Source organism: Manis pentadactyla, chromosome 18, assembly GCF_030020395.1.
Source record: "Manis pentadactyla isolate mManPen7 chromosome 18, mManPen7.hap1, whole genome shotgun sequence".
Lineage (NCBI taxonomy): Eukaryota > Metazoa > Chordata > Mammalia > Pholidota > Manidae > Manis > Manis pentadactyla.
Window position 1 is genome coordinate 23,374,704 of NC_080036.1, and position 21,037 is coordinate 23,395,740.

The 21,037-nt window shown below is 49.7% G+C and overlaps 1 protein-coding gene across 2 annotated transcripts in view; it reads right to left on the reverse strand.

Annotated features, from left to right (window-relative positions):
* Window positions 1-21,037, reverse strand: part of SLCO3A1 (solute carrier organic anion transporter family member 3A1) — a 264,472-nt gene that overhangs the window by 161,751 nt on the left and 81,684 nt on the right. The window lies entirely within an intron of this gene.

A 21,037-nucleotide genomic window follows, 5' to 3' on the forward strand; every position in this document is an offset into this window, starting at 1 on the left:
AGCTCACCAACTTCATATACCCAAGCCTCACCCTTGTCCCGCCTCATGCCCCCTCTCCGCTCCATCACCCTGTCAATCTTCTAGCCATCTTTTGCTTGGATTACTTGAAAACTCTCAGGTTTCCCAGCCCCCAAGTTCTCACCTCTCCAAGACATCCTCAAAATGGGCCCAAGATGTTACGCCCTTTAACGGTAGGGCGTTAAGTATTAATCTTCCTTGGTATCTCTGTGCACAGAACAGCAGAGTGAATGTCGGGTGAAAGAACAAAGTAATGAATGGATGTTACTCGGGCAGCTCCGTGGCAGCCGAGTGGCCCCTCCCTGCCCAGCTGGCCCCTGACAACTGTAAAGGAGCTGCAGCCACATGTCCAGCAAAGGCTGGGAGGGCTGGCCAAGGCAGCAGCAAGGCAGACTGAAGGACGTAAGGCATTGGGTCTCCAAGAAATGTGCAAACCCAGCCTCTCCGTTACTTTTTCCTTCAGGAGTATTTCTAGGGCACCACATGTGCAAGGTGCAACTTGACAAGTATTTTCCCAGGAGGACACATGTTTCTTTCGTTTGCTAAAGTGGAGCTCAGAGGCAGAGGTGTGGCTGACAAATGTGGGTAGAGCTGATGAATGCCATGATCTCCTGAGAGTAATAAAATAATAATGGTAACGCTGGTGATGAAAATAGCAGATGCACCATTTAAATAGTACACACGGGGTGTAGGGCAGTATGCTAGGCACTTGGCAGGCCCTACTCACTGAGTAGTAGTCGCCGTTCTACTAGGAGACAGATGCTGTTTCTATCACTGGTTTTAGAGGAGGTGAAATGAGATTGAGCACCATGCTCAAGGCCACAGTAAGTGGCAAAGGAGTGATTTAAACCCAAGCAGTCTGATGGCAAATTTACTACTGTGGACATCTGTTCATACTCGTTGGGGAAGAGGGTAGAAAGAAGGAAAGGAAACACCTGGTGCGATGCTGAATGCCAAAAACTGTGTATTAGCCCCCTTTTTTGCAAATGAGGCACCTGCATCTGAGAGGTCAAATACCAGGTGTGAAGTCATAGGTGATAATTAATAATGAGCCCAACTGAATAGAACCGAGAATGACAAACTGATTTTTCTAACCAATGAATGAGGTGGGTGAAAGGCAGGGGTGTAGGCTAGGGTGGGCAGTGAGGGGCAGCTTACTTTAAATGCTGAACTAGATCAGAAGTAAGCAAAGTTTTCCAGTAAAGGGCCAGAGAGTCAGTATTTAAGACTTGATTGGAATAAACAGGATTTGGCCCAAGGGCTATAGTTTGCTGACCCCTGAACCAGATGATGATGATGATAATACAGGGGAAGTTCGAAAGCTCAGGAGACTCCTGTTCCCAAGGGCAGTTCTCACAGATGAATTCATTTGTGATTTCTGAGAGTTTATTTTGTTCTGTGAACCTAGAATCATTAGCCTACACTGTCAAAGGGGAACCCCTGGGTCATCATGAAATCTACTCCAGGGGGATAATTCTAAGGCATATACAACTTTGACAGTGGGAACAGAAAAGCGAGTGCCTCCACTACCTCCTTTAAATGGAAAAGGGGGAATCACACTGGCTAATGTTAATTGAGGATTTACTTCATTTGCACAAAATCATTTCATCATAAAAAGCCAGCAGGGTAAGGACAGTTATTCTACTCATTTTGCAGACATCAAACTACAGCACAGAGAAATGCAGGGAACTGCGCACAATTGGACGGTGAGGAAGGAAAGAGACCCTGGGCTGGGAACCCAGGCAGCCAGGCTCCCGCCCCCTGGAAAGGTTGTCTTATGCCAGCAAGGTCTGCTTTTTCAAGAAGAAATTCTCTTCTCTATGTTGACGCAAAATGGGACGCTGGTTTCATCACACTTCTTGGAAAGAGGTCACACCTTTCCTGCTGCAGAAGGGCCAGAAAGCGCTCTGCTTCTTCAGGGAAACTCCAACTTCCGGAGAGAGTCTCCCTTGGAGCCCCAGAGACCATTCTGCAGGAAGCAACCAATTCCTGGCTGCCTCGGGCCCTCCCTGTGGACTTCTTGTCCCTGACCGCGGCTGAACACCCACAGCACACTCCCGCTCTGCCTGGCGGCCCACCACCACCCCTGCCGCCTCCCAGTACACGCTTCCCTCTGCCCATCCTCCTTATGGTCCTAACAGCAGCAGCCCCTGAGATCTTTGCCCTTGTCTGGCTTCTCTAGGCGGAGCCTGTCCCCAACTCTCTGTCCCCACAACACTGGGTAAATACTCCCAATGTAGCAATTTGCACCATTCATTTTTATTCCTGAGTCTGTCTCTGAAAACATCTCGAGCTCTCCCAGGACCACCTGCAAATGCTAAGAAGAGTTATTAGATAAAGAGCCAGTGGTGTCCCTTTAGGTCAGCCTGACACCTCACAAGGGGTCTGGTGTTGTGTGACCCGCTGCCCCCATCCTCCCCTTGCTCTGAAACCCCAGTGGAGGCCCCACACGGCCCCCAAGCCTCAGCTGGTATCCCACACCTTTGGTTGTTTTCCAGCCCTGGCAGCCCAGCCTGGCCACTCAAGCCTGGGGACATTTTTCTTGTTTCCCTGTCTGTGCCATGTGATGATGTGGCTCACAGAAAGTGTGGCTTATTTAATATAGAAGTAAAAGAAAGAGTGAACTTTGAGCCAGGAATGACGACGGGTCAGAAGGATAGTTTTACTGAAGTGTCTGGATTGCAGTAATTTTTCAGTAGAGGCAATGTAACTGGAAACACAAAGTAAAAACTTTATCTTTGCTGCTGTCATAACACTGTGCCTCCCTTTGGCCTGAACTACAGGCACCTCTGGGCTCTGATCCCAGATATCCAACACACTTCCTTCCAGAACCTGCTTTCAGCTTAATTCAGGTGCTCTCAGCTTTGGTGTAATTCACATTTTGGATCAAATAACCATTTGTTGTGGCGGGGGGGGTGCTGCCCTGTGTCCTGTAAGATGTTTGGCAGCATCCCTGACCTCCACCCACAATGCCAGCAGCATCCCCTCTGCTCCCCAAGCCCATCATGACAACCACCAGCCAAAAATGCCTCCAGACATCTGCCAAATGTCCTCTGAAGGGTAAACCTGCCCTGGGTTGAAAACCACTGACTGACTCACCCTCATCCCCTGCAGTTATCACTCGACTTCTTCATTTCCCCCAAAAGACTCATTGTTTTAGACACCCAGACAAAATCTCAGCTCCATTCCCCATTCTTCCTACTGCCCCATCTCATTCCCCAGTCAGCGCCCAAATGCCTTAATTGTATCTTTAGTTAGCCTAGGCTTGAATCTAAATTCTTACTTGCTGTGTGTCCTCTGACAATTCAGGTACCCTCTCTGTGCCTGCTCTTCAGCAGCAGAATGGAGATGACAAGCCAGAGGGCTGCCTTCAGGCTCAGAGGGGATCAAATGTACAGGGCCTGACAGCACCGTACACTCGCCCCTCCCCTGCAATATCCACGGCCATTTCTTTTCTGGGGAGTGAGAAGGTAAGAGAGATTGAGACCCTATTCTGTCTGAGTTTCCTGCCCCAGGGCCCAGCCCATGCACTTGTGGATGGAGGTGCAGTTTAGCTCACAGCCGAGACTCACAGATGACCCAGGTAACACCAGGAATCAAACTGGAGGTCACCCAGCAGGGCATGCCCAGGGCCTCTGTGCTCTCCCAGAGGACAAGGGACAGGGGCACTACCATCCCTCTGGTAAGTCCATTGTACCACGAGATCAATCAGTGGCATGTCCCAGCCCCTTGGCTGCCCGTACACTCACTTCCCATTCCCACCCCGCAACCCAGCACAGAGCCCTGTGTGAGGGCACAGTCTGTGTTGTGCCATATTTTCATTCGGCTTCAGCCAAGTGTTTCCACATGGCATATCATAAATATGTAATTATGTCAAACTCTCTTGTGAAGCACTTTATATAGGTGATTCTCATCAACTGTGGTAGCGACATTCCAGAACGTTGCCCAGGCCACGGAATGAGTAAACACCGCACCATTGCTCCTAGAGCAGACAGGGTTAGTGATGTTCCTGAGGGCCTCTGGTCATGGCAGTTTCATCAACAAGTCAATACATAACCTTGTTTTGCATGTTTCTGCTTAACGACACCTTATTTAATAAATGTTGTTGCTCATTAACACTGAACTTGCAAACAGCAGCTTGATAACGCGCACTGGAGAGAAGCTCAGCTAATGCGTGTTTTCTCCATAAGGCATATCAGAACATAAGTCAGCACTTCAGCACTATGCTTGGGGGCCTTTTTAAACAATGCAATCACCCACAAAGAGCCCGAAACTGCAGCTTTAAACAGACCACAAACAGGACACCTGTTTATAGTATGCGAGCTGAAACAAGAAGACAGGACATGGCCTAATTTGACCTCAATGGAGAACGTGAGTGTGGGGCAACTCAAACTATTCACCACTCTGTGAACGACCACAAATGGGCTGTGAGGACTGATTTTGAGGTTACGTGACATTTTAGTGAGTAGGCAAATCTGCAAATATGAACATCCATAAACAATGAGGGCCATCCAGATACGCCTATGTCTATCTAAGGATTTACACACACGTCCCCCTGTGCGCCTTACTGCATCTTGGCGCAGGCACTGGCTGGCTGGGTGTGGGTGCCTGAGGGGGGCGGACCCCCAGGACCTCAGCTCATCTTCGTGGGTACGGCAAACCAGGGTCAGCCCTGTCTTCCCTTCTGCCCTGGGAGCCCGCTGATTGTCAGAAAGAAAAGCCATGTCTGTGTGGGCAATGTCTAGCCAAGGCAAGACATTGCATGGTGGCAGGATGCACCTTTACTGCCCATTTTCAGTCCGGAGAGACCTGGAGGTTTGAAGGGTTAGTGGGAGAAAAGGGTCCACTTATTTATTTAAACAACAACAGAAGAAAGAATCATCCTGCTTCTTTGGACCTCCTTCTGGGCCCCTGGGAACCCCAAACAGCCCATCGCCCAGCTACGTGCTTTCATTCCCCTGGAGTGTCTCAGCAAATGGCCACAGACCTGGAACTCCATGTCAGCTCCTGTTTGATGTGCCAGCTCCCGGGACACGGAGGCCCCAGGCCACTCACTCCCCACAGCCCCAGGGCGCCTCTGGCAGCCTCGTTGCCTGCGCCGGAGCTGGAGCCACCCGGGCTTGGGCCCAGCTCACCAGCTGCAGATTCCATCACAACTCGCCTTGTTTTACAAACAGAGCCCAAAGACAGGCCTGCAGATGCGCTGCACCATGGCCGCATTTTAAATAATACCCCCAAATGTAGTTCTGAACATACTCTACATGTGCGAAGAAGGCCTGGTTTATGAGGTGTTTAGAACAGCTTAGAAAAGGTGCTTATTCCAAGGCCAATCCCTTTTTTTTTTTAGGGACTGTAGACATTTTTTTCTGTTGGAACTAAATGTTTTTCTAGGGAAGCAAGAAAGTCTTGCCATTTGGCATTTCACAAAGGGCGGCGGGGGTGGAATGCTATATTTCCTTGTTCACCACAGCAAATGTAATGTTAGAGAATTTCAGCACATAAAGCTGGGAAATCGGAGGCCACACTGGCCATCACTCCCAGCTCACGTTTTTTTCTAACCAGCCATCTGAAAGGCCAGTCCTGCCGAGCCTCCGCCATCAGCAGATCCGTAGACATCAGCTGAATCCCTTCTATGGGAGGTTAGAGGTTCCTCTTGGAGAACCACAGGTCAAGTCTGGGAGACGCCAGGGGCACTTGCACCAGGAAAATAATTATAGAGGCTGAGTGGTGCCAAGTCAGAGTAGGTTTTAGTAGTGTTCTTGATAGAAAGACAATAATATTTATAGTAATAAGAGACAAACACAAATTTAATCCACAAGAACAATGAGTTCTCATGTTCACACACAGAGGTCGGATATTCCAAACCACTCTCCCCATCCCCGCCAAAATGATGCACTCATTCACTCATTTAACAAATGGCTACTACCTGCTTATATGTGCCAGGCACATTTATGTACACATTTGCTTCATGCAATGAAAAAACATCTTTACCCCTCAGGGTATAGTGGGGAGACAGGTGCCTGAGCCACAGATGCAGCACTATGGAATGACAACGAGGGACAGTGATGGCGCATGCAGTGGGGCACTGGAAGCGAGCCCCTGTTTGTGCATGGGAGGGGGCGGGCGGAGAAGGCTGTGCAGAGGAGAAGACCTTGCGAGGACTCTACACGAAGCAACAGGGGTTTGCTGGAGCCCTGGAGGGCAGAAAGAGAAAGAGGATTCCAAGCACAGAAACCAGCACATGCAAAACATAAAGGCACCAGTGAACAGGGCTACCCTTGGGGTGCCTAAACATGGTGCAATCCCTGTCATCCGGGCATAAAGATGATGGGCATGTTTGTGATGCCCTCTGTAACTGCTATGCAAGTGTGCATGGGTACAAATGCTGTGTATGTGCAAGCTGTGCCTTATATGGAGAGTGGGTAGAAACTCCATGTGTAAGTGGGGGGTCACTCATCTACCCAGCTCCCCCTCCTCCCTGTCTGTGATTAAACTTCCTTTCGTTGGCACCAGAACTTGGGGCAACCATGGTGCTTTGTGGAGCCCTATTCATCTCACCTAGTGACCACCTGTGATAATTTATAGGCATTGTTCTCACGGTGATACCTTCGTGCTGCATGTTAAACATGGTTTAGAGAATTCTAGAAGGCCAGGCACACTCTGTCTCTAATAATCCCATCAGAACTCTACATTATATACTTGAGAGAAAGCTCACAAGTGGCTAGGAAGCATCACCTGAATGGCGGCAGCTGAACCCTCTCCCCTCTTCCTCACTCCGTCCGTTTCCCAAGGCAGAGAAGGAGAGGAGGCCAAGGGTGGGCTGGGAGTGGCACGCAGACAGCTCTTCCTGGCGTGGGTCTCACCCTGAACCCAGGGGCACCGGCTCTGCTCCACAGCCTTGATGACGATTTCCTCCGTCTGAGAAAGCAGACATGTCCTGCACTTTGATGGATGGCTGTGAGCAGCGTGTCTGGGTCCTTTCTGAGGCAATTAGCAGAGGAATGGAGAAAATGCTCAGGATGCAAGCCACTGAACAAAAAAGACGATTGGAAGGGAAAAAAGATGGCATTTCAAAGTCCCCTTGCACCTCTGCAGGAAGAGGAGGGGAGAGGAGGAAACGGAGCCTTCCTTGTGGTTTAACTGCCCAGGAGAACTCCCAGAGCCGAATCCTACAGCGTCAGCAGGAAGCGAGCTTTATGCCAGCAGGATCTGGGGGAGCACCGAAGACAGGACCTCAACCTGTACTCCTGCCGCTATGTCCTAATGGCCCGCAAATGGTCGGCTGGTTGAAGGGACCCCAGCCCCAAACCCGGCCTTGGATGTTTGATAGCTATCAAGATCCAGATATTTGATATTTGACAGATAACAGGATCTGGGAAAATCTGATCGATAATAGGAACTGGAAGTCAGCAGGGCCAGGACCAAATGGTTCACCCATCTGCAAAATGGGTTTCATTTGGTTCAACTGGGATTATCCATATACTGTGTGACTTATGCAAGAGTGGGTTTTTAAAAATATTTCAGTTGTGATCTGTCCTCTTTATGTGACCTGTCCTCTTTCTGGATTATGTCCCTGTGGACTAGGGAGGGAGACAAGGAGACAATACCACTATTCAAAGACACGCATAACTAGGATAGATAGGCACATATCTAGCACAGAATGCCTGCGAAGCTTCAAGTGGGGAGCTATTTGCCCTCTTATGGGTTAATCTATACACACACTCCTGTGTGCAGCAATCAAACTAAAACTGTGCTCTGCGTCCTTCTACCTCTCCAGTGTGCTCTGATAATTAAAAGGCTCGTTTATTACTTAGAACTTTCATTTAAAGTAAACATTTAATGCAAGGGCAATGATAATTATTTAGACATAGATTCCTATCATCTTATCACTTCTGTGCATATTTTAGAAGGAAAACATAAGCAATACCAATAGATTAAGGTACTCCAAAACTGCTTCAGGGTCCACGTCTCCTGGATCATTTACAAAGAGAGTTTTTTTTTAATAGACTGAATGTCTGTGTCCCCCCATGCCAAAAAAATACTTGTGTTGAAATACTAATCCCCAGTGTGATGGTGTTAGGAAGTGGGCCCTTAGGTGATTAGGTCATGAGGTTGGAACCCTCACGAACGAGATTAGTGCCCTTATGAGAGAGACTGCAGAGAGCTCTTGTCCCTGCTGCCCTGGGAGGATGCAGCCAGAACTGGCCGTCTATGAATCAGGAAAAGGGTTCTCATCAGCCACTGGTTCCACTGGTACCTTAGCTTGGACTTGCCAGCCCCCAGAACTGTGAAAAATAAATGTTTGTTGTTTAAGCCACACAGTCTACGCTCTTTTTGTTACAGCGGCCAAAATGGACTAAGACAGTTTTAAAGCCATTTATGAAGTTACTTGAAAGAAGAGTTCAAAAACACAAATTATGTCTCCTCTCTCTTGCTGTCCAAAAAAAAAAAGGGAAAATACGTTACACAAAGCTTTTTGTCTTTTCCTTGACTAAAGCTGCCCTTTGGAAGCAAAATGCCATACAAATGTGATTTATGGTGCAGCCGCCCAGCTCTTTCCAGAAGCAAGGGTTCAAATTTGTTGCATTCTGCAAAGTGCCACCTTACCATTCAGCCTCAGGTTGAAACCACCTCTTTACATGAGAGGTGCCAGCTGCCGGCTTTGAGAAGTGCCACCGGGGGCCAGGCACGGCTTCCCCCCAACGCTGAGGCATTCCAATACACCCAGGTTAACTGGGATCTGAAAATGGTTACTGCTCCTAGGGGACTCACTCAAATAAATGTTCCTAAAATTTGCATTTGAAAAGCACATCTCTGCCTAGTGCTTTAATGCAAACCTGGGCTCACAAAATTTCAGAGCTAGGCTCAATACCTCGGTGGGGTCATGGGCTGAAGTGCTCAAAACTGCAGTTTTGTGTCCAGCTGCGACAGGGATTTCTCTGCCTCCATGCATAATGAGGACAAAGTGATGCTACACCATGTGTGGTGGGGAGCACATCTCGCTGGGAGGCACCAATGCTTATGATATATTAGAGGAAATATGCACATCGGCAATCAGAACACCCCCAGTGGAAACTCTGAGCTGCCCAGCTCTCCACTCCAGGGCTGTAAGCCACTCCCCGTGTGCACTGGCATTAGTGCTGGTGTCGGTCAGCACAAAGCCTCAATTCTCTCCTCTGCGTCCCAGATCTGTCACAAAGCCGAAACGCCCTGACCTCACAGCAAGCTGTGGATGCAGAGCCCTCTTCTCCATCTGGGTTGCTTCTCAACCTGTCTCAACTCGACCTTGTTACTGCAGATCAGAGCTGCCCCTAATTGCTGGGCATGAATGCCTGCGGCCACATGACGAGGCCCCGATGCCTTTGGGGTGACTCACTGAAGGAGCCAGTCAGGGATGAGCCATACGGATTCTTAATGGGATTGCCCGAGAAGGGCACTGCCCGCAGCAAGCTGTGTGCAGCCCCCTTCGTGGCTCCTGTTGAAGCCTCCCTTGTCCTTCTAGCAAGAGCCTGGAGCTGGAATCTGCATCCTCAGGGCTGGATGGCTTCAAGTGACTATGGCTCCCTCCTTCCAGAGAGATACCTCCGGGAGCAGATGCTGGGGGAGAAGCAATTTAGAGCAGCCTCCGAGCACACTCTGAGCACACTCCGGGACTCACTTCTAAGCACAGCCCTCATCACACACACTCACACTCTTGCATGCACTGCTAACTTCCTACAATCCCAGTGTGCCCCAGGGCAAAGCATTCCTTCCCAGCTGCCACTCTCAGGAGGGTCCGCCCTCAGGCAAGGCCTGCCAAGGCCACCCGCCAGGCCACCTGACCAGAAGCTGGAGAGACAGCAAAAGAAAAGTGAAGGGAAGCTGGGAAAAGCGTCAGTCTGGGTCATAAAGCCAACAGTCAAGGAAGGCTATTTTTAGAGAGCCCGAAGCAGAGAAAGCCTCAGAGGCCCAAATAAGATTGTTTCTCCTGTTGGAAGATACTTATTTTGCTGTGTCAGGTCTGGTTTTAAAAGTCCTTCGTCAGTACCCATGGAATCCAGGAATTTGAGCTGGATCTTAGGTTTCAAATTCATTGTGGGTCATCTCACCATCAAGGGGGCTGCATGTGTCTTTCAGGGTCACTGAGGGGCCAGGGCTTGGCTTTGGGGCTCCCAGGGACAGAGGAGGGGTGAGCCCTGATGTGCCTCTCTCCCTTAATCAGGTGCCTTGTCCGATTGTCCGGCTCTTTGGGGCACTGGCTTTTACTGCACACCTCTCTCTTCCCAAAGGTTTCTGAAGACTTTGCCCACCACTCGTTGTGTCCACTGACCCTCCCTGGCCTGGGCTGTGTGCTGTCGTCCAGGAGACAAGGCCCCCAGAGCCTCTCGGACAGGGCTACGATCGTGCTTCTCCCAAAAGCCAGGATGGTACACACATGGAAAAGTCTAAAGGTAGAACTTCCAACCCAAGTGGAAAGAAAAGTATAGGATCAGGTGTTGGGTGAGGCCTAAGATCCCCTGAATTTTGGTCCTGTCATCCAATCCTCTGTGGCCATGAGCAAGTTCCTTAAGTTTTCTGAGCCTCTAGTTCCTCATCTGCAAAATGGGGACAATAACAGTTTCCTTGTGAGGATCAAAGGAATTAATTCTCCAGAACATGCTCACAAGTACCCAAAGGGTTATAGATGTATAACTTAAAGGGACTATTATACTTAAAATCCTGACTCCCTTTGGCAGAGAAGGGCTGCTGCTGAGTAAGCCTGCTTCTGAGCCTCCCTGGGTTCACAGCTCAGCTCCCGTCCCAGCCTCCCAGGAAAGATGTACAGAAAATGGCAATGCCAAGGTGGAAAGGGCCACCGATTGGCAGAGAGAAGCCCGCCTGGTAGTAAACCCTGTCTAGGGCATCGCATAAGCAAGAAATAAGTATTAATTTGAGCAATGACACATGCGAGGTTTGCTTGTTACAGTGGCTGTCAGTATCTCAACAAATACATTCAGATACCCAAAAAAGGTACAGGGTCTAAGGCAGTATTAAATGTTTCACCTAAAAATGACCCTCAAAGACCCATTGCCAATGGCAGGGACACGGGATCTACCTTCAGAGTTCAGCCTTGATTGCGCACACAGAGGTCACGTGATTGGTGGATCATTTGGGCTAAGTACATCATCTTGCATGAGTTTGCCGGCGCCTCTTCAGGCTCCCTCTTCCTGCAAACTTACTTCCACAAGCTGAAAGCCTGCAGATCCCCCAGGCAGACGGCTGCCATCTACTGCAATGAAATCATAAGGTGCCCCTCGCAGTCAGACCCAGCGTGACTCGGGTGTTTGCTCTCATTATCTATGTCACTCTCACAAGCACCACACTCAAGAGTTAACCATCCTAGGCTGTGGTGTTAGAGCCTCACTGGAGAAACCTCTGGGAATGTGGGGCGGGGAAGGGGGAGGCACCCCAAACTGCCTGAGATGAACTGGGGGGCTGGTCTGGACCACGTGCTTCAAGGCTCTTGAACCGCCCCTGTGGGGCCTTCCCTCGGGGCTTTCCTCCCACAGCCACTTCCACCGGGTCACTCTCCCCCCCGCCCACCCCGCCGTCCCTTCCCTCAGCGCCCAGTCTCTCCCATTGCTGGTTTCCCACCTTTCAATCACTTCCTGTTTTCCCTCTCAGGTCACAGGAAATCCTTCCCCACTACTCTGCAAATTCCCACTCCAGTCAGCTCCTCGTGCGCCACCACCTCCTGCTGCCCTCTGGGGCACTTCCCAAGATTTGCAACGAGTGGCAGAGGATGTTGTTGGGCCCTGGCAGCCTGGCAGGTGGCTGCGCTGCAACCCAGAGTGACTAGGCTCAATTCATGGCTCAGCCACTGCCACCACGTGACTGTAAGCATCTCACCCCCACATTTCGTCAATAATGATACCTTTGCCTCAGGGCTCCCAAAAAACTAAAGGCATTGATCCTTTCACTCAACACACACAGAGTCCCTTCCATGTTCTGAGAACTGTTTTAAGCTTTAAAGCCACCACGAAGGATGTTTGCTCTCACGGAACTTGCGATTTGGCGGGAAACAACAAATAAGCAATATGCCCAGTGGAGGTGACTGTTGTGAAGAAAAAGAAAGTCAAGTTAAGGAGACCAAGAGTGGATGTGGGGGGTGGTAGGGGATGGGTGTTCAAGGCCTTTCTTATGTGGTGACAGATGAACAGAGGCCCCTAGGGAAGTGGAAGAGCAAGTGCAAAGGCCCTGAGGTACGTTCCATAACACAATGGACAGGAATATGCCCTGAGAAGTGCTCTAAAAATATAAGCATGAGGGGTCTCTGGAATCCCACACACCTTGAACCAGGATGGTTTCAACAGACCTCCATGCCAGACACAAACTGGAGCTCTCTTCCTTCATTTCTGCAGAGTAGAAAAAGAGAGCTGGTCTTCCGCACAGCCATACTCCCCTTCAAGATGATATGCCACTGTTGCATGTGCCCTTCCAAGCAGAACCGGGGAAATCAGGCCTCCCCTCAGGCAAAGGAGACAAGCAAGCTGAGCTGAGAAGTTCAAACACTTGTACTTGGCAAAGTGGTCCTGATGCTGCCTTTGTTATCACACCCTTGCCAGGAGCCAAGACTTAATGAATCCTCTAGAAATGCTTTTTGTAATTCTCCTGGGGTAGTATATAATGCAATTAGGAGATAAAGAAATTGACTGGAATGAGATGAACTAAAGTCTCAAGGATCACGTTTCCCGGTCCGTTTAAAGTCAAAGGTTCTCAGAGCAGAATGGCAAAGGCCATTCAGAAAAGGGCCCCTCAAGGGGGAGAGTGATGCGAGCAGACCTGAGAATGGAGTAACATCCAGCCATGTGGCTGAGCAGAGGGCAGCCCAGAGGCACGGAGAAGATAACTAAACTGAACCAAGGAGGGGAATCGCAGGTGGTGAAATCAGTTGAATAATCAGCTAGTCACATAAAAAGGTGAAATGACAGATCAATCCTATGCCGGAAGAATGTCTGCTGGGATGCGTAGAAGAGCTCTCTAAAAATAGCGTCATTTGAAGGGAATGAGTTCAGGAGCAATGCGGGGTTTGGGATGTGGATCAAGGTGTGAACACCATTCAAAGGTGGCGTGTGGAACTCAAATGTCCACCAGTGGGTGAATGGACAAACCACATGTGATACAGCCATAAAGTGGTATCTTATCTTCATTCCATAAAAAGGAATGAAGCACTGGTGCATGTTACAGCCCAGATGAACCTTGAAAACATTACACCAAGTGAAAGAAGCCCGTCACAAAAGGCCACCTACTGTCTGACTCCATTTATATGAAATGTCCAGGACAGGCCAATCTATAGGGACAGAATGTAAATGCTGCCAGGGCCAGAGAGGAGGAGGAGGGGAGAGGGAGTAATGGGGAGTGACAATGGCTGGTGGGCATGGTGGTCCTTTTAGAAGGCGATGAAAATGCCCTAAAATTGGATTGCGCTGCTGGCTGCACAACTCCATGAATATATGAGACCACCGAGCTGGGTCCTTCAAATGGGCGAATGTTATGGGCTGTGAATTACATCTCAATAAAGCTGTCTTTTTTTAAAAGGCTTCTTCTCTGTTTCTCTAACACCAAATTAATACAGCACACGAGCGGCCAAATGCCGAGCCCCCCAAACCTCTGCTTCCCAACCACCTACCGGGCAAGGTGTGTTCCCTCCAGTTTGCAAGTGAGAAATGGAGGTCAGGCAGGAAGCTAACCTGCCCAGCAATACCCCACTGGAAAATGACAGGGTGGGAATTCAGATCCAGGGAGGCTGCAATCTGAAGCCCATCTTTGCCCCACAACACCACAGTGGAGGAAGGCTGGTTGAGACTGGCCTGGACTCCCTGGGTGGGCATGAAAGGGGGCCTACTCTTGTTTATACAACAAAGCCTTGGGAAGCACTTGCTGGGTGCCCGACACTGCTCTACGCCCTGGGAATACAGCACGACCCCAACAAAGCCCTTCTCTTTACGGCACTTATATTTTGGTGAAGCAGGACAGAAACTAAACATATGAATAACTAACCATGTACAGTTGGACAGTCAAGCCTTGAACAACATGGGGGTTGGTTCGTGGACCCCCAACAAAGTAAAAAATCTGCATATAAATTTTGACTCCTCTGAAACTTAACTACTAATGGCCTGTTCACCAGAAGCCTTATCAATAACATAGTCAATAAATGCATGTTTTGCATGTTGTATTATATGTACTGTATTCTTACAATAAAGCAAAAGACCCATTTTTTTGAATTGTTGCAAATCTCCAAAAAAAATTTTCCACTATTTTTACTGAAAAAAATCCACATATAAGTGGACCCATGCAGTTCAACTGGTGGGGTCAGCTGTACCTGGTCTGGTAGTGGTTAAGTTCCAGTAAGGCTGAGAATGGGGTGAGCTAGTTCAGGGGACAGTTCTACCTTATACAAGGGCTACACAGCGGGCCTTTCTCCTCTGATAGTATCTGAGCAGAGCCAGGAAACAAATGAGGGAGGGACCACGAGGGTTTGGGGAGTGAGCCAGGTAGAGGGGTCAGCAGGTGCAAAGACCCTGAGGTGGAGATAAGCCTGATGGACCTGAGGAACAGCACGGAGGCCGGTGTGACGTGCTGAGAAGATGAAGGGCTGAGCAGGAAATGAGGTCAGGAAGGCAGAATGGCTCCAACACAGGGGGCCTCGCAGCAATTTCTACTGGAGGCCTAGCTCCCAGGGGTCTCAGATCGGATTCCCTTCAGGAGACCACGCTGGAGGCTGCAGTGCACAGATGAGATTGAAATGGTGTGGGGTGGGGGACAGGAGACTGGGTGGGAGACCACAGCGGTAGTCGAGGGGACAGACATCCTGGGGACGTGGACCAGGAGGGGCACAGAGATTAGACAAGGACAACAGACAGGTACCGGTCAAATTCTCAGATGGTGAGAGATTGGGTTTTAGGCTCTTTACCCCGGGTTCTGGCCTCGGCAGGGAGGCAGAAAGGGTTCTTTCTGTAAAATGATACAGAAGCTAAATTCCCTTCCGCGTGTTCAGACAAGGTTAACGATCTCTCAGTGCCAGAAGCTATTTCCCATTGCCAGAAGAGCCATTTATACCGAGTTGTTTTCTTTTTATCTCTTGCAAACTGCTTCTTTTTGAAAAACTCCGCTTAACTCCACTTCCAAATAAATATGCCAGCAGATCTGCAGAGCTGGGGGGGTAAACCCAGAGAACTCGGGCAACCAGGGCTGCCCAGAAGTGGGAAAAATGGTAACGACCAACAGTTGGTCTTCACCCCAAACACCGGGGCCCATTTTGCATCCAGATCCCATCAGTCATCTATTCATGGATGTGTACGTAGGTTCTGATTCCCTAACCTCTTGTGGATAGGCCACGAGGACCACCTCTGAGGCGCCCAGACACAGCCGGACCCAACAGGAAGTCACAGATAAGGGACGGACAGTGACAACAGTCAGGCTCGAGCTCATGCTCATTCTCCAAAAGCTGGTCTCGCACTCCAAAGTGCACCCCTTCTAACCACCTGCCCTGGGAGCCACTCTCTCCTCCTCTTGTCCTTGCTTTGGACCCAGCACCTCAGCCCAGGGCTGGGAGAGCACATGCCCCAAGAGACTTTTGTAAAAAGAACACCACCTGTTGACAAGGGACTTCACAGAGCACAACGGCATTTCAAGGGCACATTCGTCGGTGACTGGAGGGGCTTTAGAACCTATCTCATCATCATGAACTCTCACCTCTGCCATGAGAAAGGCTGGTAATTACAGCTTCCAAACACATTAACAGGTGGCATTCACCTGTTCCTTGGTCTGCTTGCTCATCATTTACCCATTTCTGTAGTGACAGCACATGCATAAAGGCATGACAGGCAGAATATGAAGATGAAATTCATTTGTCAAACCTCTAATGAGCACCTACTACGTGCTAGACCCAGGTATACAAACACGTGGTTCCAGAGCTGGAAAGAGAAAGTGACACAGGATGAAAGGCAGTGCTGTGCAGTGGTTAGGGGTATAGACTGGACCCGGACTGCCTGGGCTCAAATCCCAGTCCTGCTGCTTCCTGGCTCTGTGGCCTTGGGCAAGGAACTTAACCTCTCTGGGCCTTAGTTTCTTCATGTGGCAGATGGAGCTAATATGAGCCCTACTCCATAGGGTTGTGGTAAAGACTGAGTGAGGAAATGTCTGTACAGCCCCTGGAACAGTGGCTCTGAGTGCGACAGTGAGCTGCTAGGACTGTCATGAAAGACACAAGAAGCAGAGGTGGACGAGGCGGCTGGGGCATGGCACGGGTGGTGTGCGGGTGAGATGACTGAAGTGGGGTGTGGGGAACACACAGGATTTGGCAAGGGTCCATAGACAGAGAGAGGTCCGGGGCTCAAGGCACAGCAGTGGGAAGGCCAGGAGCTGGAGACGTGGTGACATGCAGCCCTGGGGAGGCAGGAGGGGCCCAGGGACATGCTCAGAGCCCCACAAAGGGTGGTTCAGGGTGCGGTGTCCAGGCAGGTGATGGACTCCTTCCACTCAGATCCTGTGTTGAAAAGGGAAGGGGAATGTGGGGTTGCTTTGCAAGCTGACCCCGCCCCCAACCTGCCCACTCGACCCCTGTCACTGGGCTCACAGTGCAGGAGCCTGTGTCCTGATAAAACCGTGTGGGGCCACTCTGTGGGCCTGCACAGCTCTTCATCCAGTCATCTTCTACTTCCTCTTAAGCTCAGAGCTTGGGTTCACTTCCTCCGGGAAGCACGAGGCCCATTACCCTCCTTCACAGCCTTATCATGACTGCAATACAAATACATGGTTTTGCAATTCTTTACAGAAATGAACTGCGGGTGGGGGGGCAGGAATTATTCGGTGTGATTTCCCCCCCTCAACACAGTGCCTGGTCCCAAGTCAGCATCCAAGACCCGCCAACTCAGCAGGTGTTGAGAACTGATGCTGATAAAGTCACTAGGGCCTCAGGGACAAAGAGAAGTGGACTGTGTATACAGCCTCTAATTCAATGGAATCCACAGGGTGTGGTTCTGAAACCCATGGTGGTCCCCAACACTGTTTCAGGCAAGTCTGCGAGGTCAAAACTATTTTCATAATCACACTAGGACCTTATTTACCTTCTCCAATCTCTTTCTCTCGTGAGTGCATGGTGGGGATTTCTATACGAGGCATGAAGACATCACCACTGATGGCACGTGTGTGTTCTCAGTTTTACTTTCCAAAACAGTCAATATCCACAGATGTAACCCATGTAAACATGAGAGCATCAGGTCCTCAATAATTCTGAAGAGCGTTAAGAATCCTAAGAACAAAGAATTTGCAAACTGCTCCCTGTTCTAATCAATCCATTCCCATCCCCACGCTTGGAAGATGTCATTTCAAAGACAAATGAGCCTCCGAGAGCTACTGGGGACAGGGTCAGGGCCAGCACCCCAGACAGACTCTTTAAGCAGGACCCATTGGATGCAGGCACTCCACCCTGAGACCCACCCTGCACAGAGCCTTCCCCACAAAGCAGAGCTGCACCCTGGCAGGGAAATTCCCACTGCCCCCCTCTTCCTGGTGATGGCCCTCAGCCACATCACAGCAGACCACCCACAGGTCCCACCCACACTCTGTGGTTTTGTGGCACAGGCCCCAGTACACTGCCGCTCAGCCCACAACACCCCACCCAGTCTGCCTGATAAACACCCTCACCTCCCTGCAGCTCCACCTCCCCTAGGGGCCCTCCTCAGCACCCCAGAGAGGCCCAACCACACCCCACTCCCCACCTCTGGCTCTTCCTCATACCCATCTGCCTCCCTGCCTGGGTCTCCCAGAAGACAAGCTCCTGAAAGCAGAGGCTATACTTGACTCACCAACACAGCCCTAGCAAAACCCTTCCTGGGCCACGTTGAACATGAATCCCATGAGCATTTATTCAAGAGACAAAAACAAGTGAATGAACAAATGAGTGGATCCGCGACTGACACTTGCTAAGATGACAGTTTAGCAGACGTCAGCCACTTTATAAACAGACGTCCTCCTCTACAGGGGTGACCTGGGCCCTCGTTCCAGGATTACAGAAACCTCCCTCCAAGTCTGATCTGCAGAATGAGAACTCCTTCTCCATCCAGATCATTTCCTCAGGCAGCCTCCACCTACTCATTTCTGTGGATTCTTTGATTCCACTTGTCAGAGTGACATTCTCCCACCTTGTCCCTAAACCTGAGACTCTCCCGGCTGTCTCTTCCCTCACCAATGTGACAGAGACAGGGCAACTGGCACCTCCCTTTCTAGATTCCACCCGTCTTCCCTCCTGGACCCAGCGATGTAAAGGGCATCTATGAGCATCAGATTTTGGAGGCAGGGTGGAGTGGTGTGGGGGCACAATGTGCAAATCCTTGCTGAGAGGACAGAATCAATAGGTGACAACTGTAATTTCTTGCACGATCTTTACACCACGTTTACAGGGCTCTGTAGAGTCACCCTATTGATTTCAGAAAAGTATATTCACTGCATCAGAAACACAGGTGCAAGCCCAGCTCTGCACTCCACTCTTTCCCTTCATTGATCTTGAAAATAATATCCAGATACAAGATGCCTCAGCATGCGACTGTACATTGCTTGCCTCTGTGGTTTTGCTCAGCAATTTATTATCCACTTCCACCTACTTTACCCAGATCCATTTGCACCCTGGGAAAGTGGCAAAGGAAAACCACTCACTTTATTTACTCAGATCACTGGTACTTCTTTTATGCCAGGCACCAGGCTAGGAGCTGGTGAATGCAACTGTTCTCTGGCAAGATTTCTGGGCATTAGCCTTTGTGGCTGACAATGGCTCAACATTCTACTGAAAGGCACTAGTTCAAGTATATACTTAAGACGACCACAGAATGGGAGAAAACACTTGCAAATTATATACCTAGTAAGGGTCTAGTATCCAGAAAATAAAAGAACTTTTACAACACAATATAAAGAGACAAATAACTCAATTTAAAAATAGGCAAATGATTCAAACAGACATTCCTCTGAAGAATTATAAAAATGGCCAATAAGCACATTAAATGATGCTCACATCATTAGCCATTAGGGAAATGCAAAATCAAAACCACTTCACACCCACAAGCATGGCTACAATAAAAAAGACAGACAATAACAAGTGTTGACAAGGTCGCCAATAAATTGAACCCTCGTGCATTACTGGTGGGTATGTAAAATGGTGCAGCCGTTGTGGAAGGCAGTTTGACAGTTCCTTGAAATACTGACCCAGCACTTCCATTCCTGGGGATTCAGGAGAACTGAACACGTATGTCCACATAGAAAATTATACATGGATGTTCAGAGTAGCATTACTTATAACAGCTAAAAAGTAGAACAACCCAAGTGTCCATGGACTGAGGAATGAATAGACAAAAGCTGTTATATTCACACACTGGAATACTATTCAGCCATAAAAAGGAATGAGGTGCTCTGATGCATATGGCAAGGTGGACGGACCTTGAAAACATTATGCTAAGCGAAAGCCAGGTCACATATTGTAGGATTCCATTCATATGACACGTCCAGAATAGGCAAATCCATAGGCACAGAAAGTAGCTTAGTGGGAGCCAAGATGGGGAGGGAGGGTGGAAGGTGATTACTAATGGGATTTCTTTGGGGGATGAGGGAAATGTTCTGGAATCAAAATAATAGCTATACTGAAACCACAAGATTCTAAAGGTTAAAAAGATGAACTTTATGGCATGTGAATTCTATCTCAATAAAATGATGTTACTTAAGGATGTGAATGAGTGAGGTGAGGTGGGGTTCGGCAAATCCCTCAAAGCTACCTCGACACCAGGGGACTGTGGGAACTGGCTTTCGCTTGAGAATATGCACAACAGCTTAAGCTCCCCTGTCAAATGAGGTGATGACAGAGAAACACTTCTTGATTTCTTTCTCAGATTGGATATTAGACCTGTTATTAGCGTCACAGAGGGTGGCTCCCTGGCTGCATTTCCCAAGATGTCTTTGTCATCAAATTCCTAAAGGCAGAATCAGAGTTCTACATACCATCAGATTCAGTGTTGCTGAAGCCATTTGACAGCACACTCCCCAGCCCTCACACCCAAAAGCAGGGGCCCTGGTTATTAAAACAGAAACAAATGAAATTGGGCAAAATACATTTGTTCCAGGGAAATGGTGAGAAGGTGTGGTGCACGGGAAATCAGAGATTTCAGTACTAGGGACTCATGGGTACTGCGAAAACCCGGTAAGGGAACAGTCATAGCAGAACCCACGGGGGCACACGCACCCCTGAGTGGCTCCGCACACCAGGTTCCACTGCAGTAGCTCATCTGCCCTTTGCTTCACCCCGTTCACACAGTCAGGGCTCAGAGACCCCATGGGGTCAAGGCCTCAGATCAAGGGCCAGTGGCAGGGCTGGACTCCCCTGCCGGCCTGGCCACGTGGAAGAGCTATGACACTCCAGTGACCCGGACCAGGCCCCCCGCCCCCCAGCACTCCTAGGCTAGTCCTGATTCCCCAGACTCCTGCCGTCCCTCCACCACATACACACCCTAAACCTGGCCCCAGAGGAGGGCTCCACGTTACCCAGACACACAGGCTCTGCGCCTTCAGGCCACAGCCTCCTTGCCTGGTCCCAGCTGCTTTGTGGGTCTGCTACAGTCTTCCTCCAGGGCAGCTTCAATTTCCCACTCTCCCCTTCCCTTCTCCCACTCCATTTCTGCAGCCCGGCATTCCTCTCTGAGATACACTCCACCCAGCATGCCTTCTGTCATAACAGTGACCACCAATACATCCACGGGGCTCCCCAGCTAGCGGGCACCGTGTTGGCATTTCTTGTAAGCTACCCTTTGTATCCCCAACACAACCCTCTGAGGTGGGTCAACTCTTATCCCTGCTTATCAGAGAGGAAACCGTTGCAGGATCACACAGCCAAGGAAGTGGTGGAGCTGGGGCCAAACCAGGCAGTCTGGTCTTGGGGTCCTGTGCCCCACATCCTTCCCCAGAGCACCACCCTCCTCCTCAGTCTTCCTGGGTGTGTAGCAGGGTTATCTGTGTACAG